The following is a 22,731-nucleotide window of genomic DNA, read 5'->3' on the forward strand; positions in this document are numbered from 1 at the left end:
TGTAAGAGATCTGACAATGCTAAGTTTAGGACCTAATTACGAGTCAGTTATGAATCAGTTCATTCCTGAAGATTCAATAATTGCAGTTCTCCATCAATCTATCGAGGTCATTGATCAGCAAATCCATGTTTTCACCTGGTCTTGCTTTCTTTTATCATATAGAATAGAATCCCTACAGTGCAGAAGGAGGCTATTCACCCCACTTATGCCCATGCCTCCACCCCACCCCTGTAACCCAGAAACGCCACCCAACCCTTTGGACTCTAAGGGGGCAACTTAGCAAGTCCAATCCACCTAACCTGCATATCTTTGGACTGTGGGAGGAAACCAGAACACCCGGAGGAAACCATGCAGAAATGAGGAGAAAGTGTAAGCTCCACACTGGCAGTCACCCGAGGCCGGAATTGAATCTGGGTTCCTGGAGCTGTGAGGTCCACTAACCACTGTGCCACTTACCGCCCTAAAGTTTGTAAAATTTAACCTTCTGAATTACTAAATATTGACTGATGCGGAAAATAAGAGCTGAAAGCTTTCAGTGCTTCGTCATAAAAAATTGAGTCTCATCAACCCCTTGCCTACCATCACAGCATCCATGATAGTTCCTGCAGCATTGAGTAGTGCACTGACCTGGGGCGGGATTCTCCGTAGCCCGACGCTGAAACCGTGTTCGGCAATCGGGCGGAGAATGGGCCCTGACGCCAAAATCGGGGTCGGTGGAGGTTTGATGCCGGTCAGCCATGCTCCGCCCCCTCCGAAATGGCGTCATTGTGATGTGCAATGCGCGCAGTCGCAATGCCATTGGCACCTCATCGGCCCGCCCCGAGTTCCCGATGGCGCGGGATAAGTGTGGTCCCACAAATCGTTAATCCTACGTGCTGACTGCGGACTGTGTCCGCGCCATTGGCCGGGTGGGCTTCTGCAAGGGCTGGGGGGGGCTGGTGTGGGGTGGCCAGAGGTTGGCCAGGGTGTGGGCTGTGGGGTCGCAGATGGCGGGTTGGGTCCGCGCAGGGCCGGCGCCATGTTGTACGGCATGACCACTGCAGGTCGTCAGCTGTGCGCATGTGTGGACCGGGACATGGCCATTCTCTGCCCACTTTCGGTGTGGGAGGCGGGAGTTTCAGCTAGCGCCGGTGCTAGCCCCTCACCGGTACCAGAATCAGCAGTGAGGGGTTTGCGCCGATGATTTCAACGTGAACGTCCCGCGGATTCTCCGTTCAAGTCGGCACTTAGCCGCAGAAACGGAGAATCCAGCCACTGATCTTTTTGATCTTTTGCATAATCCTGCAGAATTCTGTATACCGTGAATCTTTTTTCCAGTTGTCCTCATGATGGACCTGTTGAGCCTTCTGCAGTCTGAAGTCTCTGGGAGTGATAGTGTGGATTCCATGCTTCTGCTGAACCTGGATTTGTTCCTGCTTCTGTGCTGTTGATAGCTACTTTGGGCCAGTGCTCATTGCTGGCTGAGATTTTCTGTTTGCATTTGTGGCAGGTGTTTGGTGGTGCAATTGGAAAATATCGCTACAAGGCCCAAGACATGGTTCCCGGCAGCTTAAGTGTGATCGACTCCTTCCCCTATCAATGGCAGGCCACATTTCCCATTGTTCAACATCGAGAATGTCAATATAATACATCTGCATATTATTATTGGATCCGTATGCCAGAATCATACCCCACGTCAAATTTACCTCCCATTGTAGTTAAATTTTGTCAATCATGTCACACATGTCAAGTGATAGGGAAACCTCAAGCAGCCCCCACCCTAATTGCTGAGAGGCAGTTATCTGGCAGTCACCTGAGGTAAGTTTAGGGGCACAAAGGTACACATTGTATTCTTTGTATTAGGGGCTGGTTTAGCACACTGGGCTAAATCGGTGGCTTTTAAAGCAGACCATGGCAGGCCAGCCTCCCCGAACAGGCGCCGGAATGTGGCGACTAGGGGCTTTTCACAGTATCTTCATTTGAAGCCTACTTGTGACAATAAGCGATTTTCATTTTCATTCATTTCTCTTTGCACTTTAAGTAGTGTGTGTCATCCTGAAGTCTGTATAAAAGACGGACAGAAAGTGCACTCAGTAAGCATTGCGCAGGTCAAAGAGACACAGCCTGATTGAGTGAGACATATCCAGAGTGGGAATTTGAAACTTGGTAATTTGGTGCAGTGAGGTAATTCGGTGCAGAGTGGGAGAAGGTGCTTTTTCCCTACTGTTTTGTTCTCTCTCTTTCGTCTGGCCTGTAACTTTTAATCAGCAGGGAGAGAGCCTGAGAGCATCTGAGACCCTCAGAAGGTAAGTAAGTAATTTTTACTCAATTTTACTTTTATTATCTTTTCAAATTGTGTGTGTGTGGGGGTGGGGGGGGGGGGGGGTGGCGGGGCTGCGGGGGGGGGGGGGGGGGGGCTGAAGTGACATCACAGAGAAGCTGTGACCTGATTGGCTGGTTGGGAATCTACACTAAATTTTTAAAAATTAAGCATTGGTAAACTAATTAAACATAATTACCTCATTATAATTTAGAGCGGTATCTAATCCAGAGATCGTAGAGTACTGTATTTAGCTTTCACATTGATAGTAGAAATCTAGTGCTAGGAAACAGAAAGTTAACAGTAACTTTTTTTTCAAACTTTTAACTTTAATTTACTAATTAATTGACGCAATGTCAGTTCGAGGGGTGCAGTGCTCTGACTGTGAGATGTGGCAGGTCCGGGAGGCTTCCAGTATCCCGGATGGCTTCATCTGCAGAAAGTGCACCCAACTGGAGCTCCTCACAAACCGCATGGTTCGGTTGGAGCAGCAATTGAATGCACTTAGGAGCATGCAGGTGGCAGAAAGCGTCATAGATAGCAGTTATATAAATGTGGTCACACCCAAGGTGCAGGCAGAGAAATGGGTGACCACCATAAAGGGCAGGCAGTCAGTGCAGGAATCCCCTGTGGTTGTCCCCCTCTTGAACAGATATGGATACTGTCAGGGGGGATAGCCTATCAGGGGAAAACAGCAGCAGCCAGAGCAGTGGCACCACGGCTGGCTCTGATGTTCAGAAGGGAGGGTCAAAGCGCAGAAGAGCAATAGTCATAGGGGACTTTATAGTCAGGGGCACAGATAGGCGCTTCTGTGGACGTGAAAGAGACTCCAGGATGGTATGTTGCCTTCCTGGTGCCAGGGTCCAGGATGTCTCCGAACAGGTAGAGGGCATCCTGAAGGGGGAGGGCAAACAGGCAGAGGTCATTGTACATATTGGTACTAATGACATAGGCAGGAAGGGGCATGAGGTCCTGCAGCAGGAGTTCAGGGAGCTAGGCAGAAAGTTAAAAGACAGGACCTCTAGGGTTGTAATCTTGGGATTACACCCTGTGCCATGTGCCAGTGAGGCTAGAAATAGGAAGATAGAGCAGCTAAACACGTGGTTAAACAGATGGTGTAGGAGGGAGGGTTTCCGTTATCTGGACCACTGGGAGCTCTTCCGGGGCAGGTGTGACCTATATAAGAAGGACGGGCTGCATCTAAACTGGAGAGGCATAAATATCCTGGCCGCGAGGTTTGGTAGTGTCACACGGGAGGGTTTAAACTAGTATGGCAGGGGGGTGGGCACGGGAGCAATAGGTCAGAAGGTGAGAGCATTGAGGGAGAACTAGGGAATAGGGACAGTATGGCTCTGAGGCAGAGCAGACAGGGTGAAGTTGCTGAACACAGTGGGTCTGGTGGCCTGAAGTGCATATGTTTTAATGCAAGAAGTATTACGGGTAAGGCAGATGAACTTAGAGCTTGGATTAGTACTTGGAACTATGATGTTGTTGCCATTACAGGGACCTGGTTGAGGGAAGGGCAGGATTGGCAGCTAAACGTTCCAGGATTTAGATGTTTCAGGTGGGATAGAGGGGGATGTAAAAGGGGTGGCAGAGGTGCGCTACTGGTTAGGGAGAATATCACAGCTGTACTACGGAAGGACACCTGAGAGGGCAGTGAGGTTATCTGGGTAGAGGTCAGGAATAAGAAGGGTGCAGTCACCAAAGGGGTTTATTACAGGCCTCCCAACAGCCAGCGGGAGATAGAGGAGCAGATAGGTAGACAGATTTTGGAAAAGAGTAAAAACAACAGGGTTGTGGTGATGGGAGACTTCAACTTCCCCAATATTGACTGGGACTCACTTAGTGCCAAGGGCTTAGACGGGGCAGAGTTTGTAAGGAGCATCCAGGAGGGCTTCTTAAAACAATATGTAGACAGTCCAACTAGGGAAGGGGCTGTACTGGACCTGGAATTGGGGGAATGAGCCCGGCCAGGTGGTAGAGGTTTCAGTAGGGGAGCATTTCGGGAAAAGTGACCACAATTCAGTAAGTTTTAAAGTGCTGGTGGACAAGGATAAGAGTGGTCCTAGGGTGAATGTGGATGAAATAGGATGGGAATAGAGGGATACGGACCCAAAATTGGGGGAAGGCTAATTATAACAATATTAGGGAGGAACTGAAGAACCTAGATTGGGGGCGGATGTTTGAGGGTAAATCAACATCTGACATGTGGGAGGCTTTCAAGTGTCAGTTGAAAGGAATTCAGGACCGGCATGTTCCTGTGAGGAAGGATAAATACGGCAATTTTCGGGAACCTTGGATAACAAGAGAGCCCGCAGAACGCCGGGACCCATCCAGATCGCAAACATGCCCCGCTAGCAACCCCTCCACCTCAACCAGTGCCTGGGACCCTGCCAGACACGACCCCAGATACGTAAACAGCGCCCTGGTCCCCGCCAGCGCCCTGGACCCCGCCAGACGCGACCACCTACCTTCCATAAGAGCTGACTTCTGCCATCGGATCCCAGGATCATTCAGCAGCAGCCGCCGACCGAGGAAGCGAGGGAAACGCGGCGGTCTGCAGGTTAGACTGAAGCAATGCGGTTTCAAGATCACTCTCCCCAGCATACTCCTGGCAAACGTCCAAGCGATCGAAAACAAGCTGGATGAACTTAACGCCAGACTTACCTCTCAGAGGGAAGTAAGAGACTGCTGTGTGCTCTGTTTCACAGAGCCATGGCTCACCCCCGCCTCACCGGACTGTGCCATACAACCTGAAGGCTTCTCAATTCACTGGGCGGACCGCACGGCATCATCAGGCAAAGCGAAGGGTGGAGGGGTGTGCCTCCTCATCAACTCCTCCTGGTGCTTGGATGTGGCGACTCTGGCGACCTGCTGCTCCCCAGACCTGGAATATCTGACCGTGAAGTGCCGCCCATATTATCTTCCACGTGAGTTCACTTCAGCCATTATCACAGCGGTCTACATCCCACCCGAGGCAGAAGTGAGGAAGGCGCTGGACGAACTATACACAGTAATAAACAACTACAAAACAGAACACCCGGAGGCCTTGTTCATCGTGGCCAAAGACTTCAACAAGGCCAACCTCAAGAGTGTACTGCCAAAATTCCACCAGCACATCTCCTGTCCAACCAGGGGCGACAACACTCTTGACCTTCTACTCAAAAATCAAGGGCGCCTACCGTTCCATCCCCCGACCGCACTTTGGGAAATCAGACCATAAGACGGTGCTCCTTCTCCCAGCATACAAGCAGTAACTCAAGCAGGAGAATCCAGCTAAGAAGGTTGTGCAGTGCTGATCCGAGGAGACAGAATAGCTCTTATGTGACTGCTCAGAGACAGTGGACTGGTCCATATTTAAGAACTCAGCGACCAACTTAAATGAGTATGCCACCACCATCACAGACTTCATCAGCAAATGTGTGGACGACTGCGTGCCAAAGAAAGCAGTACGTACGTTCCCCAACCGGAAACCATGCCTCAATCGCGAGATTGACTCCCTACTGAAGGGCAGGTCTGAGGCATTCAAGACAGACGATCCTGACCTAGACAAGAAATCCAGGGGCGACCTCCGCAAAGCCATCCGAGATGCCAAGAGAGAATATCAAACCAAGCTAGAGTCACAGACAGACTCTCGGCGGTTGTGGCAAGGACTAAACAAGATAACGGGCTACAAAGAAAGCCGAGCAGTACCTCCGGCAGCAGCGCACCCCTCCCCGATGAACTCAATGCATTCTATGCTCGGTCCGAGCAGGTAACCAACAATCCGCTGACGAGTGCCCCAGCAGGCCATAATTCACCCATACCCACCATCACAGCTTCCAAAGTCAGATTGGCCTTCCTGAAAGTGAACCCTCGGAAGGCGACGGGCCCGGATGGGATCCCTGGTCGTGCACTTAGAGCCTGCGTGGACCAGCTGGCAGAGGTATTCGTAGACATCTTTAACCTGTCCCTACTCCACTCCGAGGTCCCCACCTGCTTCAAGAAGACCACCATCATACCGGTACCAAAGAAGAACCAGGCAACGTGCCTCAATGACTACCGTCCAGTGGCCCTGACTTCAGTCGTAATGAAGTGCTTCGAGAGGTTGATCATGAAGCGCATCACCTCCATACTCCCAGAACGTCTTGATCCACTGCAATTCGCATACCGCTGCAACCGGTCCACATCAGATGCCATTTCCCTGGCTCTACACTCATCCCTAGAGCATCTCGAAAACAAGGACTCCTACATCAGTCTCCTATTTATTGACTACAGCTCTGCCTTCAAGACCATAATCCCAGCCAAGCTCATATCAAAGCTCCAAAACCAAGGACTTGGCTCCCCACTCTGCAACTGGATCCGCGATTTTCTGACCAACAGACCACAATCAGTAAGAATGAACAACAACACCTCCTCCACAATCGTCCTCAACACCGGGGCCCCGCAAGGCTGCGTACTTAGCCCCCTACTCTACTCCCTGTACACACACGACTGCGTGGCAAAACTTGGTCCCAACTCCATCTACAAGTTTGCTGACGATACGACCATAGTGGGCCGGATCTCGAATAACGACGAGTCAGAATACAGGCAGGAGATAGAGAACCTTGTGGAGTGGTGTAGCGACAATAATCTCTCCCTCAATGCCAGCAAAACTAAAGAGCTGGTCATTGACTTCAGGAAGCAAAGTACTGTACACACCCCTGTCAGCATCAACGGGGCTGAGGTGGAGATGGTTAGCAGTTTCAAATTCCTAGGGGTGCACATCTCCAAAAATCTGTCCTGGTCCACCCACGCCGACGCTACCACCAAGAAAGCACAACAGCGCCTATACTTCCTCAGGAAACTAAGGAAATTCGGCATGTCCACATTAACCCTGACCAACTTTTACAGATGCACCATAGAAAGCATCCTATCGGGCTGCATCACAGCCTGGTATGGCAACTGCTCGGCCCAGGACCGCAAGAAACTTCAGAGAGTCGTGAACACCACCCAGTCCATCACACGAACCTGCCTCCCATCCACTGACTCCATCTACACCTCCCGCTGCCTGGGGAAAGCGGGCAGCATAATCAAAGATCCCTCCCACCCGGCTTACTCACTCTTCCAACTTCTTCCATCGGGCAGGAGATACAGAAGTCTGAGAACACGCACGAACAGACTGAAAAACAGCTTCTTCCCCACTGTCACCAGACTCCTAAATGACCCTCTTATGGACTGACCTCATTAACACTACACCCTGTATGCTTCATCCAATGCCAGTGCTTATGTAGTTACATTGTATATGTTGTGTTGCCCTATTATGTATTTTCTTTTCTTCCCTTTTCTTCCCATGTATTTAATGATCTGTTGAGCTGCTCGCAGAAAAGTACTTTTCACTGTACCTCGGTACACGTGACAATAAACAAATCCAATCCAATCCAATCCAATATTGTAGGCCTCGTCAAAAAGAAAAAGGAGGCATTTGTCAGGGCTAAAAGTCTGGGAAAAGACGAAGCCTGTGTGGAATATAAGGAAAGTAGGAAGGAACTTAAGCAAGGAGTCAGGAGGGCTAGAAGGGGGTCACGAAAAGTCATTGGCAAATAGGGTTAAGGAAAATCCCAAGGCTTTTTACACGTACATAAAAAGCAAGAGGGTAGCCAGGGAAAGGGTTGGCCCACTGAAGGATAGCCAAGGGAATCTGTGTGTGGAGCCAGAGGAAATGGGTGAGGTACTAAATGAATACTTTGCATCAGTATTCACCAAAGAGAAGGAATTGGCAGATGTTGAGTCTGGAGAAGGGTGTGTCACATTGAGATCCAAAAAGACGAGATGTTGGGCGTCTTGAAAAATATTAAGGTAGATAAGTCCCCAGGGCCTGATGGGATCTACCCCAGAATACTGATGGAGGCTAGAGAGGAAATTGCTGAGGCCTTGATAGGAATCTTTGGATCCTCACTGTATTCAGGTGATGTCCTGGAGGACTGGAGAATAGCCAATGTTGTTCCTCTGTTTAAGAAAGGTAGCAAGGATAATCCAGGGAACTACAGACCGGTGAGCCTTACGTCAGTGGTAGGGAAATTACTGGAGAGAATTCTTCGAGACAGGATCTACTCCCATTTGGAAGCAAATGGACATATTAGGGCGAGGCAGCATGGTTTTGTGAAGGGGCGGTCGTGTCTCACTAACTTGATAAAGTTTTTCGAAGAGGTCACAAAGATGATTGATGCAGGTAGGGCAGTGGATGTTGTCTATATGGACTTCTGTAAGGCCTTTGACAAGGTCCCTCATGGTAGACTAGTACAAAAGGTGAAGTCACACGGGATCAGGGGTGAGCTGGCAAGGTGGATACAAAACTGGCTAGGTCATAGAAGGCAGAGAGTAGCAATGGAAGGATGCTTTTCTAATTGCAGGGATGTGACTAGTGGTGTTCTGCAGGGATCAGTGCTGGGACCTTTGCTGTTTGTAGTATATATAAATGATTTGGAGGAAAATGTAACTGGTCTGATTAGTAAGTTTGCAGACGACACAAAGGTTGGTGGAATTGCGGATAGCGATGAGGACTGTCAGAGGATACAGCAGGATTTAGATTGTTTGGAGACTTGGGCGGAGAGATGGCAGATGGAGTTTAATCCGGACAAATGTGAGGTAATGCATTTTGGAAGGTCTAATGCAGGTAGGGAATATACATTGAATGGTAGAACCCTCAAGAGTATTGAAAGTCAGAGAGATCTAGGTGTACAGGTCCACAGGTCACTGAAAGGGGCAATACAGGTGGAGAAGGTAGTCAAGAAGGCATACGGCATGCTTGCCTTCATTGGCCGGGGCATTGAGTATAAGAATTGGCAAGTCATGTTGCAGCTGTATAGAACCTTAGTTAGGCCACACTTGGAGTATAGTGTTCAATTCTGGTCGCCACACTACCTGAAGGATGTGGAGGCTTTAGAGAGGGTGCAGAAGAGATTTACCAGAATGTTGCCTGGTATGGAGGGCATTAGCTATGAGGAGCGGTTGAATAAACTCGGTTTGTCTCACTGGAATGAAGGAGGTTGAGGGGTGACCTGAGAGGTCTACAAAATTATGAGGGGCATAAACAGAGTGGATAGTCAGAGGCTTTTCCCCAGGGTAGAGGGGTCAATTACTAGGGGGCATAGGTTTAAGATGCGAGGGGCAAGGTTTAGAGTAGATGTACGAGGCAAGTTTTTTACACAGAGTGTAGTGGGTGCCTGGAACCCGCTCGCGGAGGAGGTGGTGGAAGCAGTGACAATTTATGGGGCATCTTGACAAATACATGAATAGGATGGGAATAGAGGGATACGGACCCAGGAAGTGTAGAAGATTGTAGTTTAGTTAGGCAGCATGGTCGGCACGGGCTTGGAGGGCCGAAGGGCCTGTTCCTGCGCTGTACTTTTCTTTGTTCTTTGTTCTTTGTTTGATAAAACCAGCGCCCTTAATACTCATTCCAGCATTTGAGGAACCTTTTACAAGGGTCCTAATCGATTGTGTAGGACCGCTTCCTGAAACAAAAAGTGGGAATCAATATCTTTTGATTATAATGGATGTGTCTACTAGGTTTCCAGAGGCCATTCCAGTACGTAATATTACAGCTAAAAGGATTGTGGAGGAGGTACTTAAATTCTTTCCTAGATATGGACTACCCACAGAAATTCAATCGGATCAAGGAACAAATTTTACTTCAAAGTTATTCAAAGAAGTTATGGATAGCTTAGGAATAAAACAATTTAAATCAACTGCATACCATCCAGAATCACAGGGAACGTTAGAAAGGTGGCATCAGACATTAAAGACAATGTTGAGGGCGTATTGTCAAGATTATCCAGAGGATTGGGATAAAGGAATCCCATTCATATTGTTTGCAATTAGGGGTGCACCTAATGAGTCTACCAAATGTAGTCCTTTTGAACTAATTTTTGGTCATGAGGTAAGAGGACCACTTAAATTGAAAGAAAAATTGGTGGGTGAGAAATCGGAAACTACACTCTTGGATTACGTGTCAAATTTTGGGGAACGATTAAATAGAGCAAGTGAATTGGCTAGACAACATTTGAAAGTTGCACGAAATGTGATGAAACGGGTAGCGAACAAGAAGTCCAAAGTTCGTAGTTTTGCCAGTGGGGATCAAGTTTTAGTGTTGTTACCAGTGGTAGGGTAGCCTTTAAAAGCTAGGTTTTGTGGACCGTATCAGATTGAAAGGAAATTAAGTGAGGTGAATTATGTGGTAAAAACTCCAGATAGAAGGAAGTCTCGCCGAGTGTGTCATGTGACAATGCTTGAAAGGTACTTTGAAAGGGAAGGATAGAAAAAGGAGGTTTTAATGATTCTCACTCAAAATGACGAACCAAATCCAGATGACTGTGAATTTGACATACCTCAAATTAAATTGGAAAATGAGGATGTTTTTAAAAATTGGGATGAAATGTTAAGTTACCTTCCAGAGGAAAAACAAACTGACCTGAAAGAGTTATTGATATCACATGGGCAAGTTTGTAGAGATAAATTGGGAAGTACTAAAATGGCTATACATGATGTAGATGTGGGAAATGCTGTTCCTATCAAACAGCATCCAAATAGACTTAATCCTTTAAAATTGGCACAGGTTAACGGAGAGATTGAGAGTATGCTGAAGAATGGCATAAATGAAGTGGGTTTCAGCCAATGGAGCTCACCCATAGTGATGGTACCTAAACCAGACGGTACCCAACGGTTGTGTGTGAACTACAGAAAGGGGAATGCAGTTACAAGAATGGAATCTTATGCTATCCCACGTTTGAAGGATTGCATTGAGAAAGTGGGACAATCTGCTTTTATTTCCAACTTCCAGACATGGAAAGAACATTTAAAACATTGTATGGAGTTCTTCAATCGACTTCAGGTGGCGGGTTTGGTGATGAACCTAGCCGAAAGTGAATTTGGAGAAGCCCGAATCACTTTCCTTGCGGAGTTTCTGAAACCTTCAAGACAAAGGGAAACAATGCAATCTCTTAGCATGAATGAATTTGATCGACCCTTTGTGCAAAGGTTTTGTGGCGTGGTTACTCCACTGATGGACTTGCTAAAGAAACCTAAAAAATTTCAATGGACAGCGGACTTTCAACAGGCATTTGACTGCCTGAAATCTGTGATCACCAATGCTCCTGTATTGGGGAATTGCAAGGGACTCTGTGGTCATATTGAACTAAATTACCTGATTCTGAAGAGAAATGCCGAGGAGTAGAGGAATGGATGGATCGTGCAGAGACTTTCTTCAAAGAGACTGTCAATCGAGAAGGATTTCGGTTGGAGGAAGAAGAACAAAGAAAAATGGACTATATTATTATACCTGTTTGCATGTGTTGTTTTTTTTTAAACAAAAAGGTATATTTACTGTGTACATTTCTTAGTGGATGGTGCAAAAGTGAAAAATGAAACCATCTTGAAGTTGATGGTTTATTTATTTTTTCTTGGGGGGAGGTGTCATGTGAGGGTACCTTTAAGACATGGATGTTTAAGCAATGTACCTTTAAGAAAACAGTGATGTCAGAGAGTGGGTGGAGCTGGGCTTTAGGTCAGCCATTTTGCAGGTTTTTAGTTTCAGTTTTGAAAAGAGCTGGGTGTGTGTCTGTGTTTGCAGTGAGCTGGATCTCTCCCATGAAAGTCTATCTCTGGATCATTTGGGTGATTTAAAATAAAGCCTTTAACCTGATGTGATTTTGTTTAAAGGTGTTTAACATAGAATTTACAGTGCAGAAGGAGGCCATTCGGGCCATCGAGACTGCACCAGCTCTTGGAAAGAGCACACTACCCAAGGTCAACACCTCCACCCAATCCCAGTAATCCCACCCAACACTAAGGGCAATTTTGGACACTAAGGGCAATTTATCATGGCCAGTAATCCCACCCAACACTAAGGGCAATTTTGGACACTAAGGGCAATTTATCATGGCCAATCCACCTAACCTGCACATCTTTGGACTGTGGGAGGAAACCGGAGCACCCGGAGGAAACCCACGCACACACTGGGAGGATGTGCAGACTACACACAGACAGTGACCCAAGCTGGAATCGAACCTGGGACCCTGGAGCTGTGAAGCAATTGTGCTATCCACAATGCTACCGTGCTGCCCAGGTCTCTTGTTAAGTCTCTTGGAAGTTTGAACGAGCCTTTTAAGGAATTATTTACTGTTGCAATATTTTCTGAGTTATCTTTGAAGTAAGGGGTGTTAAGAGATCCAATGTTTATTTAAGATATCAAGTTGAGTTCATGGAATAAACAGTGTTTTGTGTTTAAAAACCCACGTGTCCATAATTGTAATCCCACACCTAGGGAAAAAGCTGCGTGCTTCAAAAGCAACAATCCATTAAAGGGTTGGTTGAACTCCATGATACATTTTGAGGTTCTGAAAACGCCCCGCCCATAACAATAGTTTCCTACACCATTGCTTTCTTATTTTACAACAAGTATTTACACATTTGGGCCTCTACCCAAAGCTGGAGCTTCTCCTCCTTCCAGATCTCTCTCCTCAGTCATGTGATCTGACACCTTTTTTACATCAGCATCATGTATGCTTCTGATTGTAACTCATTCCTCTACATTTCCTCCAAGTCTTTATCCCTATAATATTTAAATCTTCCTCTAAGGACCACCCTGATGCACTATCAATTACTACAAGACGAGAGTAGAGAATAATCGAGCCTTTATTAAGCAGAGATGTGTGGCCTCCTGCAGCTGCTCCCAGAATGGGAGCAGCTCCGGTGAGCACACGCATTCATACACCGCCGACTGGGCGGAGCCAGCAGGCAGGGATTTACCCCCGTACCTCTAGTACAGGAGCCTTACCGTACTACATCTAATATACAATTAGTGGTGACTACCACATTCACCCCCTGTTAAAAAAAAGAGTCCAGCGGGGAGGGGGGGGGGGGTGGAAAAATTTACAGTTCAGGCAAAATTTACAAGTTGAGGCAAAATCTACAGGTTCAGTCGGTCGGGTGCCTTGATCCTCCGCTGTGATCGCCTCGGTCCCGGTGGTGATGCGGTCGTCGACTAGGTCGCCTGTGACTCCGGGAGCATGTTGTCCTTGTCTTCATCCCCGAGTGGAACCAGTGGAAGGACGGATCGTCCTGGGGCGGGGCTGTGGTGAGGTGCGCTGGGGGAGGGGGAGTGGCGCCGGGGCAATCGGAGAGGGGGGGGCCGTGGGTGGGGATCCTGCTGGTGCCAGGTCCCGGAGGCAGACTGTGTCCTGGCGCCCGTCGGGGTGCGCCACGTAGGCGTACTGCGGGTTCGCGTGCAGGAGGTGGACTCTTTCGACCAACGGGTCCGCCTTATGGGTCCGCACGTGTTTGCACGTGGAGGACAGGTCCAGGAGCTGCCAGCCATGTGGGGAGCTAAACCCCGGACGTGGACTTCCTGGGGAAGGCAAGGAGACGTTCACGGGGGGTTTCGTTAGTTGCAGTGCAGAGGAGTGATCGGATGGAGTGAGCGCGTCGGGGAGGACATCCTGCCAGCGGGAGACCGGGAGATTTTTAGACCACAGGGCCAGCAGGACGGCCTTCCAGACCGTCCCATTCTCCCTCTCCACCTGCCCATTTCCCCGGGGGGTTGTAGCTGGTCGTCCTGCTCGAGGCAATGCCCTTGCTGAGCAGGAACTGACGCAGCTCATCGCTCATAAAGGAGGATCCTCGGTCACTGTTGACATAAGAGGGGAAACCGAACAGGGCGAAGATGCTGTTGAGCGCTTTAATGACCGTGGCAGAAGTCATATCAGGGAATGGTATGGCGAAAGGAAATTGGGAATACTCATCGACCACGTTCAGGAAGTACATGTTTCGGTCGGTGGAGGGAGGGGCCCTTTGAAGTCTATGCTGAGGCGTTCAAAGGGAGGGGAGGCCTTCACCAGGTGCGTTCGGTCTGGCTGGTAGAAGTGTGGTTTGCACTCCGCGCAGACCTGCAGTCTCTGGTGACAGCCCAACCTCCGCAATGGAGTAGGGCAGGTTGTGGACCTTTACGAAGTGAAAGAACCAGGTGACGCCCGGGTGACAGAGAGCGTCATGTAGAGTCCGGAGTCGGTCCATTTGTGGGCTGGCACATGTACCTCGGGATAGGGCATCGGGGGCTTGTTGAGCATGCTGGGGCAATACAAAATCTCGTAATTGTCGGTGGAGAGCTCGATCCTCCACATTAAGATTTTATATTTTTGATCTTGCCCCACTGTGTATTATTGAACATGAAGGCAACCGCGCGTTGGTCAGTGAGGAGAGTGAATCTCCTGCCGGCCAGGTAATGCCTCCAATGCCGTACAGCTTCCACGATGGCTTGGGCCTCCTTTTCGACAGAGGAGTACCGAAATTTGGAGGCATGGAGAGTGCGGGAAAAGAATGCCATGGGTCTGCCTGCCTGGTTGAGGGTGGTGGCCAGAGCGACGTCCAATGCATTGCTCGCGACCTGAAAAGGGAGGGACTCGTCGACCGTAGGCATCGTGGCCTTGGCGATGTCTGCCTTGATGCGGTTGAAGGCCTGGCGGGCCTCAGCCGTCAGGGGGAAAACTGTAGAGTGAATGAATGGGCGGGCCTTGTCCGCATAGTTAGGGACCCACTGGGCATAATAGGAGAAAAACCCCAAGCATCGTTTCAGGGCCTTGGGGCAGTGAGGGAGGGGGAGTTCCATGAGGTCGGGGTCGGGCCCTAGAACTCCGTTTTCCACAACATAGCCAAGGATGGCTAAGCGGTTGGTGCGGAACACGTACTTCTCCTTATTATACGTGAGATTAAGGAGTTTGGCGGTGTGGAGAAATTTGAGAAGGTTAGCGTCGTGGTCCTGCTGATCATGGCCACAGATGGTGACGTTATCTAGGTATGGGAAGGTGGCCCGCAGTCTGTACTGGTCAACCATTCGGTCCATCTCACGTTGGAAGGCTGAGACCCCGTTAGTGACGTCGAAGGGAACCCTAAGGAAATGATAGAGGCGGCCGTCTGCTTCGAACGCAGTGTATTGGCGGTCCGCCTTGCGGATGGAGAGCTGGTGGTAGGCAGATTTTAGTCCACTGTAGAGAAGACCCAGTATTGTGTAATCTGACTGACAATATCAGATGTGCGTGGGAGGGGGTAGCGTTCAGCTGCGTGTACCGATTGATGGTCTGACTGTAGTCAATAACCATCCTGTGTTTCTCCCCAGTCTTTACCACTGCCACTTTGGCGCTCCAGGGGCTGTTGCTGGTCTCGATGATACCTTCCTGCAGCAGCCGCTGGACCTCCGACCTGATGAAGGTCCTGTCCTGGGCACTGTACCGTCTGCTCCTAGTGGTGACAGATTTGCAATCTGGGGTGAGATTTGCAAACAGGGAAGGTGGATCGACCTTAAGGATCGTGAGGCCACATATGGTGAGGGGTGGTAGGGTTCTGCCGAATTTTAAAGTTAAGCTTTGGAGATTGCATTGGAAATCCAGACCGAGTAACAGGGCAGCGCAGAGGTTGGGGAGGACGTAGAGTCGGAAGTGGCTGAACTCTACACCCTGGATGGTGAGGGTCGCGAAGCAGTACCCTCGGATTTCCATGGAATGGGATCAGGAGGCCTGGGAGATTCTCTGGGTAACGGGGTGTACCGCGAGGGAGCAGCGCCTTACCGTAGTGGGGTGGATGAAGCTCTCTGTGCTCCCGGAGTCAAGAAGGCAGGAAGTCTTCTGCCCATTGATTTTCACCGTAGTCGTCGCAGTTGCGAGGTTGTGAGGCCGGGGCTGGTCGAGGGTGATCAAGGCGAGCTGCGGCTGGTGCTGGTAGGCCCCGGGCTGGTCGGCCGTGGTGGCAGGCGATGAACGGCCAGACGAAGTTCCCGACGAGCAGGGGTCCTGAGGCGCCGTCCAAAATGGCGCCGAAAAAGGCGGCGTCCATGGGGCGCACATGGCGGGTGTAGGAATGCTGGGCCTAGACACAGCAGCGATCGACCGGGCCTGGCACACAGCAGCAAAATGTCCCTTCTTTCCGCAGCCCTTGCAGGTTGTGCTCCACGCCGGGCAGCGCTGCCGGGGGTGTTTGGTCTGCCCGCAGAAGTAGCATTTGGGCCCCCCCCGGGTTGGCTGGCTGCCATGCACCGCAGGCTTGCGGTGGGCTGGGGGCGGTAGCTGGTGGGGCCCACGATGTCCATGAGGGTGCTGTGCGGTCGGGGGCATACGACTGCACGTTACGGGGGGCTACTGTTAGCGAATTTGCGAGCTGCCTGGTTGCCGCAAGGTCAAGCGTACCCCCTTCCAATAGGCGCTGGCGGGTGACGCCGACCCCATGCCCGTACAAAAGCGTCTCTGATTAAAATTTCTGTATGTTCGACTGCCGAAACTGCCTGGCAGTCACAGTTCCTCACCAGGATGTGCAGGGCACGCCAGAAATCGTCTAAGGTCTCACCGGGAGATGCTGTCTCGTGGACAGCAGGTGCCTGGCGTAGAGTTTGTTAACCGGCTGAACGTAGTGTCCTTTCAGGATCTCCATTGCTTCAGAGTAAGTGGGCGCATCCCGGATAAGGTGAAAAATATCAGAGCTCACCCGTGAATAAAGGACCTGGAGCTTCTGTGCGTCTGGGGATTGTTCAGTCGATGATCGGAGGTAGCTTTCGAAGCAGGCTAGCCAGTGGTCGAAGGCCGACGTGTGTTGAGGGTGCAGCTGTAGGCGATCAGGCTTGATACGAAGTTCCATCGCTGTAAAATCTCTGCTTAATAAATTGATGCACTATCAATTACTACAGGACAAGAGTAGAGAATAATCGAGGCTTTATTAAGCAGAGATGTGTGGCCTCCTGCAGCTGCTCCCAGAATGGGAGCAGCTCCGGTGTGCACACACATTTATACACCGCCTACTGGGCGGAGCCAGCAGGCAGGGATTTACCCCTGTACCTCTAGTACAGGAGCCTTACCGTACTACATCTAATATACAGTTACTACATCTAATATACAGTTCGTGGTGACTACCACACACCCCTAAAATATAGAAGGCAATTTGCCTTTACCTGATGGGGTTTCGTCATGAGATGGGCCTTTGTATTTATTGTTCTTACCAACCAATTAAGGAAGCTTATATGTGACCCTGTAACATTATTAAAGGCCTTATTGTTTGCCTATGAATGATACATTAATTGTAATATAACTGTTCTCTAAAAATAGTAATGAATGAATGAATGAAGTGAAAACAAATGCTGTGCCTTCGGATTATGTCACTGAGCTGTAGTATGCAGATAAAACACAGGGGGGGGGCAAGCATAAAATCTTGGGCGACACCAGAGGTAATGATGCAGGAGCAGGAAGGGAAGCCATTGCAAGTGATTCTGTGGCTATGATTAGAGAGATAAAAGGGAATTAGTGAGAGCAGTCCCACCCAGCTGGATGACAGTGGACAGGTACTGGAGGAGGGTGGTGCTGCTAACCAAGCCAAAGGTTGCAGACAAAGCGAAAAGGAACAGGAGGCAAAGTAGACCCTTGTCACAGTCACACAGGACGACATTTGTGACTTTGAGGAGAGCCGTTTCGATAGTGTGGCAGGGCCAGAAACCTGATTGGATGGTGTCAAATATAAATTTCTGGCAAGGGTGGACATGGATTTGGGAGGTGACAACATGTTGGAAGTTCTTGGATGGGAAAGGGAAGTTGGAGGGGATTATAAGAGACAAGATTTATAATCATCTAGATAGGAATAATATGATCAGGGATAGTCAGCATGGCTTTGTGAAGGGTAGGTCATGCCTCACAAACCTTATCGAGTTCTTTGAGAAGGTGACTGAACAGGTAGACGAGGGTAGAGCAGTTGATGTGGTGTATATGGATTTCAGCAAAGCGTTTGATAAGGTTCCCCACGGTAGGCTATTGCAGAAAATACGGAGGCTGGGGATTGAGGGTGATTTAGAGATGTGGATCAGAAATTGGCTAGCTGAAAGAAGACAGAGGGTGGTGGTTGATGGGAAATGTTCAGAATGGAGTTCTGTCACAAGTGGAGTACCACAAGGATCTGTTCTGGGGCCGTTGCTGTTTATCATTTTTATCAATGACCTAGAGGAAGGCGCAGAAGGGTGGGTGAGTAAATTTGCAGACGATACTAAAGTCGGTGGTGTTCTCGATAGTGTGGAAGGAAGTAGCAGGTTACAGAGGGATATAGATAAGCTGCAGTGCTGGGCTGAGAGGTGGCAAATGGAGTTTAATGTAGAGAAGTGTGAGGTGATTCACTTTGGAAGGAAAAACAGGAATGTGGAATATTTGGCTAATGGAAAAGTTCTTGAAAGTGTGGATGAGCAGAGGGATCTAGGTGTCCATGTACATAGATCCCTGAAAGTTGCCACCCAGGTTGATAGGGTGGTGAAGAAGGCCTATGGAGTGTTGGCCTTTATTGGTAGAGGGATTGAGTTCCGGAGTCAGGAGGTCATGTTGCAGCTGTACAGAACTCTGGTACGGCCGCATTTGGAGTATTGCGTACAGTTCTGGTCACCGCATTATAGGAAGGACGTGGAGGCTTTGGAACGGGTGCAGAGGAGATTTACCAGGATGTTGCCTGGTATGGAGGGAAAATCTTATGAGGAAAGGCTGATGGACTTGAGGTTGTTTTCGTTAGAGAGAAGAAGGTTAAGAGGAGACTTAATAGAAGCATACAAAATGATCAGAGGGTTAGATAGGGTGGACAGTGAGAGCCTTCTCCCGCGGATGGAAATGGCTAGCATGAGGGGACATAGCCTTAAACTGAGGGGTAATAGATATAGGACAGAGGTCAGGGGTAGGTTCTTTACGCAAAGAGTAGTGAGGCCGTGGAATGCCCTACCTGCTACAGTAGTGAACTCGCCAACATTGAGGGCATTTAAAAGTTTATTGGATAAACATATGGATGATAATGGTATAGTATAGGTTAGATGGCTTTTGTTTCGGTGCAACATCGTGGGCCGAAGGGCCTGTACTGCGCTGTATTGTTCTATGTTCTATGTTCTATGTAAAGGTGGGATGGTAGTCTGCAAGGATGGTGGGGTTAAGGTTTGTGTTTGAAGTAGAGGGGTGATAACAGCAGATTTGAGGAGAGATAAATCTAAGAGGGAGAATCACATAGTCACAGAAATTGGGGTGGCACAGTGGCACAGTGGTTAGCACTGCTGCCTCACAGCTCCAGGGACCCGGGTTCAATTCTGACCTCGGGTGACTGTGTGGAGTTTGTACATTCTCCCCGTTTCTGTGTGGGTTTCCTCTGGGTGCTCCGGTTTCCTCCCACAGTCCAAAGATTTGTAGGTTAGGTGGATTAGTCATGCTAAAATTGCCCGTTAGTGTCCAAAAGGTGAGGTGAAGTTGTGGGGTTACGGAGGTAGGGGGGAGACGTGGGCCTGGGTAGAGTGTTCTTTTGAAGGGTTGGTGTAGACTTGATGGGCCGAATGGCCTCATTCTGCACCGTAGGGATTCCATGATGAAAATGAAAATCACTTATTGTCACAAGTAGGTTTCGATGAAGTTACTGTGAAAAGCCCCTAGTCGCCACATTCCGGCACCTCTTCGGGGAATTGAACCGTGCTGCTGGCCTGCCTTGGTCTGCTTTCAAAGCCAGCGATTTAGCCCTGTGCTAAACAGCCCCTCTATGATTCTATGATTGATCCTTGTGTGTGCAGTAAAGAATACAATAATTCAATCTCAAGCCATGCACTCCCTGTGCACTGAGAATTAATTCATGCCCAAAATGGTCAAGCATAGCAGCACTGTGTCATACTGATAGTTCCAATAATATTTGTGAGATCTCAGTCAACTTTTTCAAATCCTTTGCTGTTATAATTTAATTATTACTATATTCTGTGCTTTGGTAATGTACCACCTTTTAAAGTGCAGAGATGAATAAATCCCAAGAACATACAGGCAGTGACTATCAGTTCCATCATTAATATATGTACTGCAGCACAAACTGAAAACAACCTGGGGTCATTTACATGCTTCCAAGCTCCATCTCTAAAACCAGCTGCTGTCATCTTTAGTTCATCACATTGAAATAACTTGCATACAAAATCTGGATGGAATCTAAGTTAGTCGGGGTAAAAAAGAACATCTGGGTTAGTACCCCATTAGGATTATCAGGAAGAAATTATTTCAAAATGCAAGATCAACTCCTAAAAAGTTATTTTGGTAATGCTTAGGACATAACGCAAAACGAGGACCCTAAGTTGTGCTTCTGCTTTGAATGAAGATTGGTTAGGACCAGAATGTTGCCATTCAGCGATCAGGCACTGGAGGATCTGCTGAAGGACTAGTTCCAGTTGAAGGGACCCAACAGTCAATGTGAGAGAGTATGTTAATATAAATCAGCAAGCTTTTTTGTACCGCACCCAATTTTTCAAACAGTACCAGGGCTACAATTGCACCAATTTACCTCTGGAGATCTACTTTTTGGGGTAGTCTCAATTTGGGAGGCTACCCACTGTAACAGGTAGCGACTTCGTTAAGAAATGCATAGCGAGGTCAAGTACGATTGTTAAGATTCTAATGCCATTACGTCCAGAGGTGACCATCGGGCAGCACGGTAGCACAAACGAATAGCATTGTGGCTTCACAGCGGCACGGTCCCAGGTTCGATTCCCCGCTGGGTCACTGTCTGTGCGAAGTCTGCACGTTCTCCCTGTATCTGCGAGGGTTTCCTCCGGGTACTCCCATTTCTTCCCACAGTGAGACACGATCAATTGAATAAAGACTAGACTTGGATACAGCTGAGGTTTTACTGCTCTAAGATGTGTGGCCTCCCACAGCAGCTAGAGAAATGGCTGCTGAATGGAAGACACACATATTTATACTCTGCCTACTGGGTGGAGCCAGCAGACAGGGACTACCGGCGAACCTGTGGTACAGGTCCTACCTTACATCACCTAATACAGGTGCAACAGTGGTTTACCACATTCACCCCCTGTTAAAATTGAGTCCGGCGGGGGTGGAGGAGAACTATATCCAGCAATGAATTTATATTTACAGCATTTGATCAGAAAAAAAAAATGTCTTTTGAAGTCCGGTGCCAGTTAGAGATTTAACCTGCCTTGATGTTCCGCTGGGAGCGACGTAGCAGTGGCGGCGATGTCGATGGTGGCCTGATGTTCGGTGACTCTGGGAGCGTGCCGAGATCCTCTTCAACCTCGGGCGTGGGCAGGGGAAGGACGGATGGTCCTGGTGGTGTTAATGCTGGGAGCGCCGGGGGAGGGGAGGGTGGCGCCGGGCCGGAGAGGTGACTGTGTGTGTGGAACCTGCTGGTGCCAGGTCCCTGAGGGAGACAGTATCTTGGCGGCCGTCGGGGTAAGCCACCTAGGCATACTGGGGGTTGGCATGGAGCAATTGCACCCTTTCTACCAACAGGTCCACCTTGTGGAGGCAGACGTGCCTACGGAGCAGGACTGGTCCTGGAGCTGCGAGCCAAGTCGGGAGCGACACCCCGGGTGTGGACTTCCTGGGGTAGGCAGAAAGGCGTTCATGGGGTGTGTTGTTAGTAGCGGTGCACAGCAGTGACCTAATGGAGTGGAGTCCATCAAGAAGAATCTCCTGCCAGCGAGAGGCTGGGAGGTTCCTGGACCGTAGGGCCAGTTGGATGGCCCTCCATACCGTCCCGTTCTCCCTCTCTACTGCCCACTTCCCCGGGGGTTGTAGCTTGTCGTTCTGCTGGAGGCGATACCCCTGCTGAGCAGGAACTGACGCAGCTCATCGCTCATGAATGAGGATCCCCTGTCACTGTGGATATAGGCGGGGAAATTGAACAGAGCGAAGATAGTGTTGAGGGCTTTGATGACGGTGGCAAACGTCATGTCGGGGCATGGGATGGCGAAGGGGAACCTGGGGTGCTCATCGACCACACTGAGAATACACATGTTTCGGTTGGTGGGGCGGAGGGGCCGTTTGAAATCCACGCTGAGGCGTTCAAAGGGGAGGGAGGTCTTCACCAGGCGCGCACGGTCCGGCCGGTAGAAGTGCGGCTTGCACTCTGCACAGACCTGGCAGTCCCTGGTGATTGTCCGTACTTCCTCGACGGAGTAGGGCAGGTTGCGGGCCTTTATGAAAAGGTACAACCGTGTGACTCCCGCATGACAAAGGCTGTCGTGCAGGTTCCGGAGTCGGTCTACCTGTGCGCTGGCACATGTACCTCGGGATAGGGCATCTGGAGGCTCGTTGAGTTTGCCGGGGTGATACACCTAATACAGGTGTAACAGTGGTTTACCACACCCGGCCTTGGCGATATCGGCTCTGATACGGGCGAAGGCCTGCTGTGCTTCAGCCATCAGGGGAAAATGGATGGACTGAATGAGTGGGCGGGCCTTGTCCGCATAGTTTGGGACCCACTGGGCCTAGTACGAGACAAACCCCAGGCAGCGTTTGAGGGCCTTGGGGCAGTGGGGGAGGGGAAGCTCCATGAGGGGGCGCATGCGGTTGGGATCGGGCCCCAGAACTCCGTTCTGGACCACATAGCTGAGTATGGCTAAGCGGGTCGTGCTAAACACGCACGTCTCCTTG

This window comes from Scyliorhinus torazame, chromosome 15, assembly GCF_047496885.1.
Source record: "Scyliorhinus torazame isolate Kashiwa2021f chromosome 15, sScyTor2.1, whole genome shotgun sequence".
Taxonomy (NCBI): domain Eukaryota; kingdom Metazoa; phylum Chordata; class Chondrichthyes; order Carcharhiniformes; family Scyliorhinidae; genus Scyliorhinus; species Scyliorhinus torazame.